The sequence below is a fragment of the Capra hircus genome, unplaced genomic scaffold, assembly GCF_001704415.2.
Source record: "Capra hircus breed San Clemente unplaced genomic scaffold, ASM170441v1, whole genome shotgun sequence".
NCBI classification, from domain to species: Eukaryota; Metazoa; Chordata; class Mammalia; order Artiodactyla; family Bovidae; genus Capra; species Capra hircus.
Window position 1 is genome coordinate 11,454 of NW_017215735.1, and position 7,627 is coordinate 19,080.

Below are 7,627 nucleotides of genomic sequence, written 5' to 3' on the forward strand. Positions count from 1 at the left end.
CTGCTAGCACAGAGTTTCATGCTTCCTTGCCCTACACCTGCTAACTTTATTGCCCCCTCACTCATATCCCCTAGGAGAATATAAGCTTCTTGAGGGGGACAAAACTTTACCTTTGTAGCACCCAAGGCTTTCCTTACACAGAATTAGGCATACAGTAGGTTCTCAGTCCACACTTACTGATAGATGGGCAAACTTAATGCGAGAGGTTGGATCACACAGCAAGTCAGTAACAAGATTCATGGCTGGAAACCACAGCCCTTGATTCCCTGAACTGCAGCTTTGATACAAATGAGCCAAGCTGGGTGAGGATGCATCAGACAGGGCCTAGGCATTAGGATGGAAAAGGCCTTTCCTAAGCCTGACAAGCAGTGAGGATTACCTTGGTAGTCTAGGATGCGAGTCTGTGGGACCTCTTCAGCATAGACTTCATTGTAGCTTTCATCTGGGTGGTAGCCTGAGCCTAGAATGAAGAAAATATTAAGATAACATATTGGTCTCTGATGCAAGTCCTTTCCAACCTTTCCTGCTTTCCAGCATGGTCCCTTCCTGAGGACATGACACTCCATGGGTGGAGAGTGAGGTGGCTATTTAGTGGGAAAAATCCTATGCTGTGAAGCAGTGCAACTAATGTGGGCAAACCTCCACACCTCAGGTACATAGAGGGTGAGCTCATAATGGGGGAAGGGTGGGCAGCTTACTGGGGTTCCCTGGTGGCTCAAGCGGTAAAGAATCTGCTTGCAGTGCAGAAGACCCGGGTTTGATCCCTGGATTGGGAAGATCCATTGGAGAAGGGAATGGCAACCCACTCCAGCATTCTTGTCTGGAGAATCCCATGGATGGAGGAGCCTGGTGGGCTATAGTCCAGGGGGTCCGGTGGCTACTGGTAGCACTAGAAGACTCCATTAAAAAAAAAAAAAAAACTTCTTGACCATCCACGCGTTCTGCCCATTTGGACTAGAAATGATCCATTTCCCTGATGCAACACAGGAGTCTTGGTGAGATACTGATGACTGAGTTCTGAGGATGGACTGTTGTCCCAGATAGGAGGCAAAAAAATAGAACCTGAGCAAGGGTCTTTCCACTAATGATGGGCCTTCTTACAGTCATCAGAGGCAAACAACTCCTCAAGCTCCCACCAGCCCACAGGGCACCAGCCATTTGCTACACAGTCCATGGGGTTGCAAAGAGTTGGACACGACTGAGTGAATTTCACTTTTTTTTTTTATCAACTGTGTATTAAGGATAATTCTATGCAGGAAGCTTTTTTAAAAAAACACATAGAGCCTTATGGTGATAGGAAATCTTACAATTTCAATTTAAATTGATTGTCAGGGCTAGGGGTGGCATGCCAGGGCAAAGAGGGAGGGCTCAAGAGGCAAGGGGGTAGGAGTTTCACTGCCTGAGCAGTTTGCCGTGGTTTGCAGAAATATTCAGTCACTCTAATCAGCAGGAGCCTTAGTAGGGAGCTGCTGAACTAGAGAACATTCTGAGTCCACCCCCGTTCTGTTAAGTGGTCCAGTCCCTGTGGAGGCCAGTCTGCGGCTGTCTGGGAGACTAAACAGTGTGTTCCACCAGACAGCAGGAAATGGGTCATGCATACTAATTGGAATACAACTTGGTCCTTTCCGGAGGGAAGTTTCCGGAAGCTCTCTTTCCAGCCTCACTGTTGTGCCTAAAGCACACACATTAATAGAGCAGCCAGCCGTGCTGGAGTCAGAGACAATTGTTCATTTCCAGGAGAGGGTGTGCTTCTGGGACAAGGCTGGGTTTTAGCACCAGAGCCCTTTGGCCTATGTAAACACCCTGACGACAAGCTTACCCTGTCTCCTCTCTGGGCAGGGACACGGGGCCCCCTGCACTAATGGGTGGAGCAGAGGGTAGATGATGAGGCTCCTCCATTCCCCACGGGCCCAGACTGGGGGTGAGGGGTGGGTGTTGGGAAACTAGTCCAACTTGATGAACAAGGGAATGAATCAAATTGAAAGTTTGTCTTATGAAATCATAGCCTCATCGGTTTGCCCTCATTCCAGAGGAAAGAGTTCATATTTTCTCCTTCCCTTTATTTTTTTCTGGTTTCCCTTTTCAGTTCTCTCCTGGCTTTCCTTTATTTCTCCTTGGGCCTCCTCTCCCTTGCTCCCTCTTTTCCCTCCTGAGTGGTTTCTTTGTGGTGGAGGGAGGTGGCGGGGTGGACAGAATTCTTGTCAGCTGTTTCAGTTTAGTATCAAAGCCTTACAATGCCTATAAACAGGAGGCCAGATGTGTGTGATTTTCTAAAGGATTTGGTCCCCATACTCTTGTTCCAGAGCTTGCTTGCGAACAAATTCCCAGCATGGGAGCAAGCCTCTGTTTACCAAAAGAGCGGACAGGAGTGTCCAAGGCCTATGGCTGGATAACGACCCCCACAATAACAACAGTGATTCTTACCATCACTCAGCACCTACTCTGACATCTCAGTGAGGTAGACACTCTTATTGCTTTCAAATACAGATGAGGCAACAGGCTCAGAGGCATTCAGGAACTAGCTTGAGGTTTCCTAGCTAGTAAGGAGCAGAGTGGGCATGGCAGCCCACAGTGGTTTGATCCCCTTGATGCCAAACTCAGACACTCCACTAAAGATGGTTGTAGGGGAAAGCTTTGGACAACATCCAACAGAAATAAAAATCCAAAATCTTTCTTGCAATTCAGCTTTTTAAACTCTGTGGGTGTGGGATCGAAGGCCACCCAACATTTCATATCATTCCAGAATTACAAGGGATGTGGAAAAGCTGAGGTGAAGACTCAGTCAGATAATTACAGTCTTCACCAGGGCACAAAGCTGGCTGGCCCAGTGCCAAGTCTGCTTTGTGACAGGAACAAGTTAGGGCCACCTTACCACTTTAAGCCTTTCCATTGCTCATCTTTGCCTGTGTTTGGATAATTTTTGGAAAATATTAAGATACTGAGATGTGATATATGAAACTAGAGGACCCCTCTCCCCACCTTGTTCTATCTGTCTGTCCCTCTTCAGCCCTGGTGGGGAGAAGCTTTGGCATCATTCCTTGGTCCCTTTAGGCTGATTGGTGGTTACCGTGAGTTCTGTTACTGGGTTCCTCCAACATCCATGGAACAGACCCTCTAAAGCACTACACTTTACAAAGGTGTGGTTGGAAATGTAACTGATAGTTGATGACTATTTTAAGACCCACACTAATGCTTGGATTATAATAAGAAATGCTGTCTGACTTCCTGAACCGCACAGATATGCCAATACACACTTTTAACCCACTGCTGGCTTGATTTATATTTTTAACCCTTCCTACACCCTGATGATTATTCCTGGATCCTATTTCTGATTAGCCCAGAATCCATACATGGCTGCTTTCCTTGTGCTACTCCCACTGGAGGACAAGGTTATAGCCATGAACTAAACAGTCCCAAATGCATACAGTGGTCACTAAATATCTACTGAGTGAAGAAATGAACACATGAACAGAGCAAACTCAGACAGTTGAGCTAGTGATGTAGGGAAAGATTATTGGGAAATCCTCAAGTATCTCTCATCACACAGCCTTCTAAGAAAAGAAAAGGACAGAATGAACAGGTTGGCAGGACCGTCAGAGACTTCACTAGTCGGGGCTCCCAAGAAGGAGTGATGAGCATGGGGACTCTTGCAGGAAGTGGGGAGTGGCCACCTTTGCAAATGGCCTTTTGAGACTTTCAAATGAATCCAAGTCTTAAAAAACTGCATTGTCTTCAAGACTCCAAAAGCTCAGGTTTCCACCCTGGGGAAGGTAAGGGCCTCAGTGTGCTCTGGGGTTTCTTATAGTGATTCGGAATCAGGCTTCACTCATTTAGCCTACACTCATGGTTTTTGGCTGGATTTTGGTCTCATGTACTTGAACTGAAGCTAGGGAGAGTTTGGGGAGGATAGCTGCACATATATTCTGGAGACTTGGGCTCCTTTAACCCCAAACAGTGTGTGCTCTGCCAAGGGCTTGATTTGAACATCTTCATCTCAGTATCAGCCCTCATGCTTCACCCCCTACAAAGCCAAGTGAAGCCAAACAGGGGAAGAAGTTCGCATATTTGTTTGAAAACTTGACGCAGCTGTTCCAAACAGAGCTTCTGCCAGAGGCTTCCAGCAGGAGCTAAGGGCATGTGGAAAATTTTAGCTACGATGACTGCAGCTGTGATGGAAGCAGTTTGTTATTTACTCATCTCTGGATATTTTTCTAACTCCATTAGTTGGGCCGGCTCCTTCCCCTGCTCCCCCCAGCCCCCATGAAGGCAGACAGTGCTGGCCACAGAGTATTATTACCACTTGGAATGCCAGCTGGGCCCCATCAAAAACTCCTGTCTGGCTCCTCATTATCCTTCCTTCATTCCTCCCCTTCCTTTCCCTCCTCGTGGAGTGAGTTCTCTTGAGCTCCTTGTATCTCCCCAGAGGCAAAGGATGAAACATTCAGGGATCTAGAAATCCCCATCCTTTCCGAAGTAAGAAACAAGCCAGAAGAAACTGAGGGGTTCCTGTTCAACATAATGTGGTCTGAATTGTCATTAGCAATCTTTATCAGAAAGGAGCTATAAAAATCTCATCCTATAAATAATGTCTGGGAGGGGAGAGAGAAAGACAGAGAAAATGGAAAAGCAGGTAATATAATGGTCTCAAAAGCCATGTTAACAAGCCACATTTGTAATAGTTATTTATATTTATGAAGTTTAGTTCAAGTATGTGGCTGTTGTTCACTTAGTTGTGTCCAACTCTTTGCGACCCCCTGGACTGCAGCACGTATAGTATAGTTCATGTATATAGTATTACGTAAATTACTAGTGCACAATATAGTGGTTCACAATTTTTAAAGAGTATACTCCATTTTTAGTGATTATAAAATATTTGCTATACTCCCTGTGTTGTGCAAATAAGCTACAAGGATATATTGACCAAACTCACTTTTATGCTGGTGCAGCCTGTTCTCAAAAATCTCTTATTAGTTTGCCTCAAAAGCCTCCCTCCGTAGCCTGCCTTAATGTTTAACCATCTTCTTTATTGAGGATAGTTCTTCTCTGTATCTAAGTGCCTCCGATTTCAGTCTAACCCTTCCCTTCTCTAAGACTTGGTCTAAGCCCTGCCCTTCCTGGAAATAATGGGCTACAGTTCCTATGACATACCTGCATACCATGTTGGCATCACTGCTGGAGTGAGGAAGAGCAACAGAGAGAGAGCTCCTCTTCGAGTTAGTTGAATGGCCATCCTTGAAAAGGGGGTGGGGAGGGATGCGATGGGGGTTAGGGACTCAAGAACAGAGGTATGTGGCCAGAGCACCAAGGCAAAGGAGGATGACTTTCAGAAATCAGACATCAATGAACTTCCAAAAGTGAGAGGAAGCACACATGCAGGATCTACGAGGAAGAAGAGAGATTTTTAAATTAACAAATGCCTGTTATATTGTCCCCTTTGTAAGGATCTCCCACCTTGAGGATAATAAGACTCTATTTGTGAATTCTGGTCTTTTCCTCTCAGGAGGAAGAGGACAGAAAACAACCAATTCTCAGTTGATCCTGCTGATATCTGATGCCAGAGTTCCATGGCCTGAGTTACAGAGAGGGACACTGAGATATCAAGACCAGGAAAGGGCCAACATGAAGTCATATAGAACCAAGAGAGAAACCTGCAGTCTAAAGGTCCCAGGCTCCATCCACTGAACTAGCGCTTCCTAACCACGAATCTGAGAAAGTGTCAGCATATACAGACTAAGAACTTGAACTCTGGAGTTACATAGACCTGGATATGTATCCAATTCTGTCCCTATTAGTTATGGGGCTTTGGACAAATTCCTAACCTTCTCTTAGCCTCAGTTTCCTTATCTATAAAATGGGCATAATAATAGAATTTACATTATAGAGTGGATTATTGCCTGACACACAGGGAAGCAGTCCATATATATTAGATGCTATTATTACCAATTCCATCTTGGACAGGACTGATGTCTCGTTCCTCTAGTCTCTCAGGCAGTGACTATACCCTGGCTCAGTTCTTAGCTTTGGATTTCGAGGCTTAGCGGTTTGGTAGTGGCTTCTGGCTTTCAAGTCCAGCCTAACTTTCTAGTTTTATCCTGCTGAGCCAGCAGGAGGTCAGTAAGGTTGGAAAGAACATACTAAGGTACGTGAGGAGAGGGTAAGCAACCTCCCACTGCCCTCTCACTTTCCATCCTGTCCTCACTCCAATGAGTGAGGGACTCTCTAATGGGACTCTAATGGGATGAGAGTTTTGTGGTTTCCAGTAGGCAAATACTTCAAAATGACAGTATTGAAACTTGCTGCCCATTGCTGTAAACTGGCCACTGGATTTCTCAGCAAGTACCCATTCACCCACAGGCTTTCAATGAAACGCCATGCTCAGGGGAGGGGTCAGTCCCAGAAATGGAGGAACAAAAAGATGGCAGATTCTGACCAGCATCCCTAAGGGACATGAGAAGTACAAGAATGGCAGAAATTCATTTTCCAATTAATTGCTATCTAGCTTCAGATTCTGTCTAGAGAGTGGCAAGGAAGCAGAATACAGAAGAAGTGAGAGCAAGCAGGGGAGGCAAGGAAAGTGGAAAGACGTGGGAAGGAATCTCAGCAAGAAAAGATAATCTGCCAGAGCTGAAGACAAGAGATGAAAGCAGAAAGAGGGAATGAAAGGACGAGAGAGAGGAGATTACAGAGAGATGCACTAATCATCAACCCCCTCTCCCACATGCAGCCTCCATCCAGTTCTTTGGTTTGGGAGCAGGGGCTTTCCTTTGCAGACCCAGTGCTCTGAGTCTGTGACCCCTTCCCTACCCACCTTTCTCGCCAATCTCAAACTGAAAACTTGACTCAATCATGGGGTCAGCCACCCCTCTGCTGTGGGCAGGAAAAGTAGTGGGAACCTGTGTTTGCAGCCAGGTCACAGCTCAAAGAGAAAGCAGCATATGGTCCAATTTCATAAAAGAACTTGTCCCCCCCACCCCATCCCCGAGCCATGTTGCCTAAGTCCTGGGTCTCACTATTCCCTTGGGTTGAGAGATGGGGTGGTGTGGTATGGAGTGAAGGGTGAAGCAGCAGATCTTACCTGATGTATGGGGTTTTTTGTACTCGCTCTTCTCTTTCTCCTTCCTCTCTGCTCCTCTCATCAGTCGGAAAAACTACTTTTTAACATTCCTAGAATGAGTGGCTCTTGGTCTGTCCGGGCCTCCAGGATTCTGTTAACACTGCCCAGATGTTAGGACATTGGCATCTGCCAAAAGTTTCCTTAAAGCTATAGTAGCCCCAAAGCTATAGCTGTTCCTCCCTCAGAGAAAGATTTTAGAGAGATGGAGGACAAGGAATGCAAGGATAAGAGGAGCTCAGCCCGTCTGCTGCTGAGCAGAGGAGAGTGTGAGTGGCGCTGGCCTCAAGCCCGTGAGTATAGTAATGACTAACAGGCTGGCTAAAGGGCCTCCAGAGATGTGGCGCAGTGAAGAACACATTTTTTTTTTTTTTTTAAATGACATCAGGATTGAATGAAAAGGAATTCCACAAACTCTCAGGAGAGGGGAGGAGCGGAGCTGATTTTGAAATTGCCTGGAGATTTCCCTGTAATTCTTTAGTACTCACCATCCCCGAGTTGCCCTGCCATCCATAT

The 7,627-nt window shown here is 46.0% G+C and overlaps 1 long non-coding RNA gene across 1 annotated transcript; it reads right to left on the minus strand.

Annotated features, from left to right (window-relative positions):
• Positions 1–262: 262 nt before the first annotated feature.
• On the minus strand, positions 263–7,403 carry LOC108635434. Its single transcript, XR_001917801.1, has 3 exons — positions 7,076–7,403; positions 5,149–5,379; positions 263–460 (listed from the first exon to the last, which is right to left on the minus strand). It is a non-coding gene; the product is annotated as an uncharacterized LOC108635434 (long non-coding RNA).
• Positions 7,404–7,627: the final 224 nt, after the last annotated feature.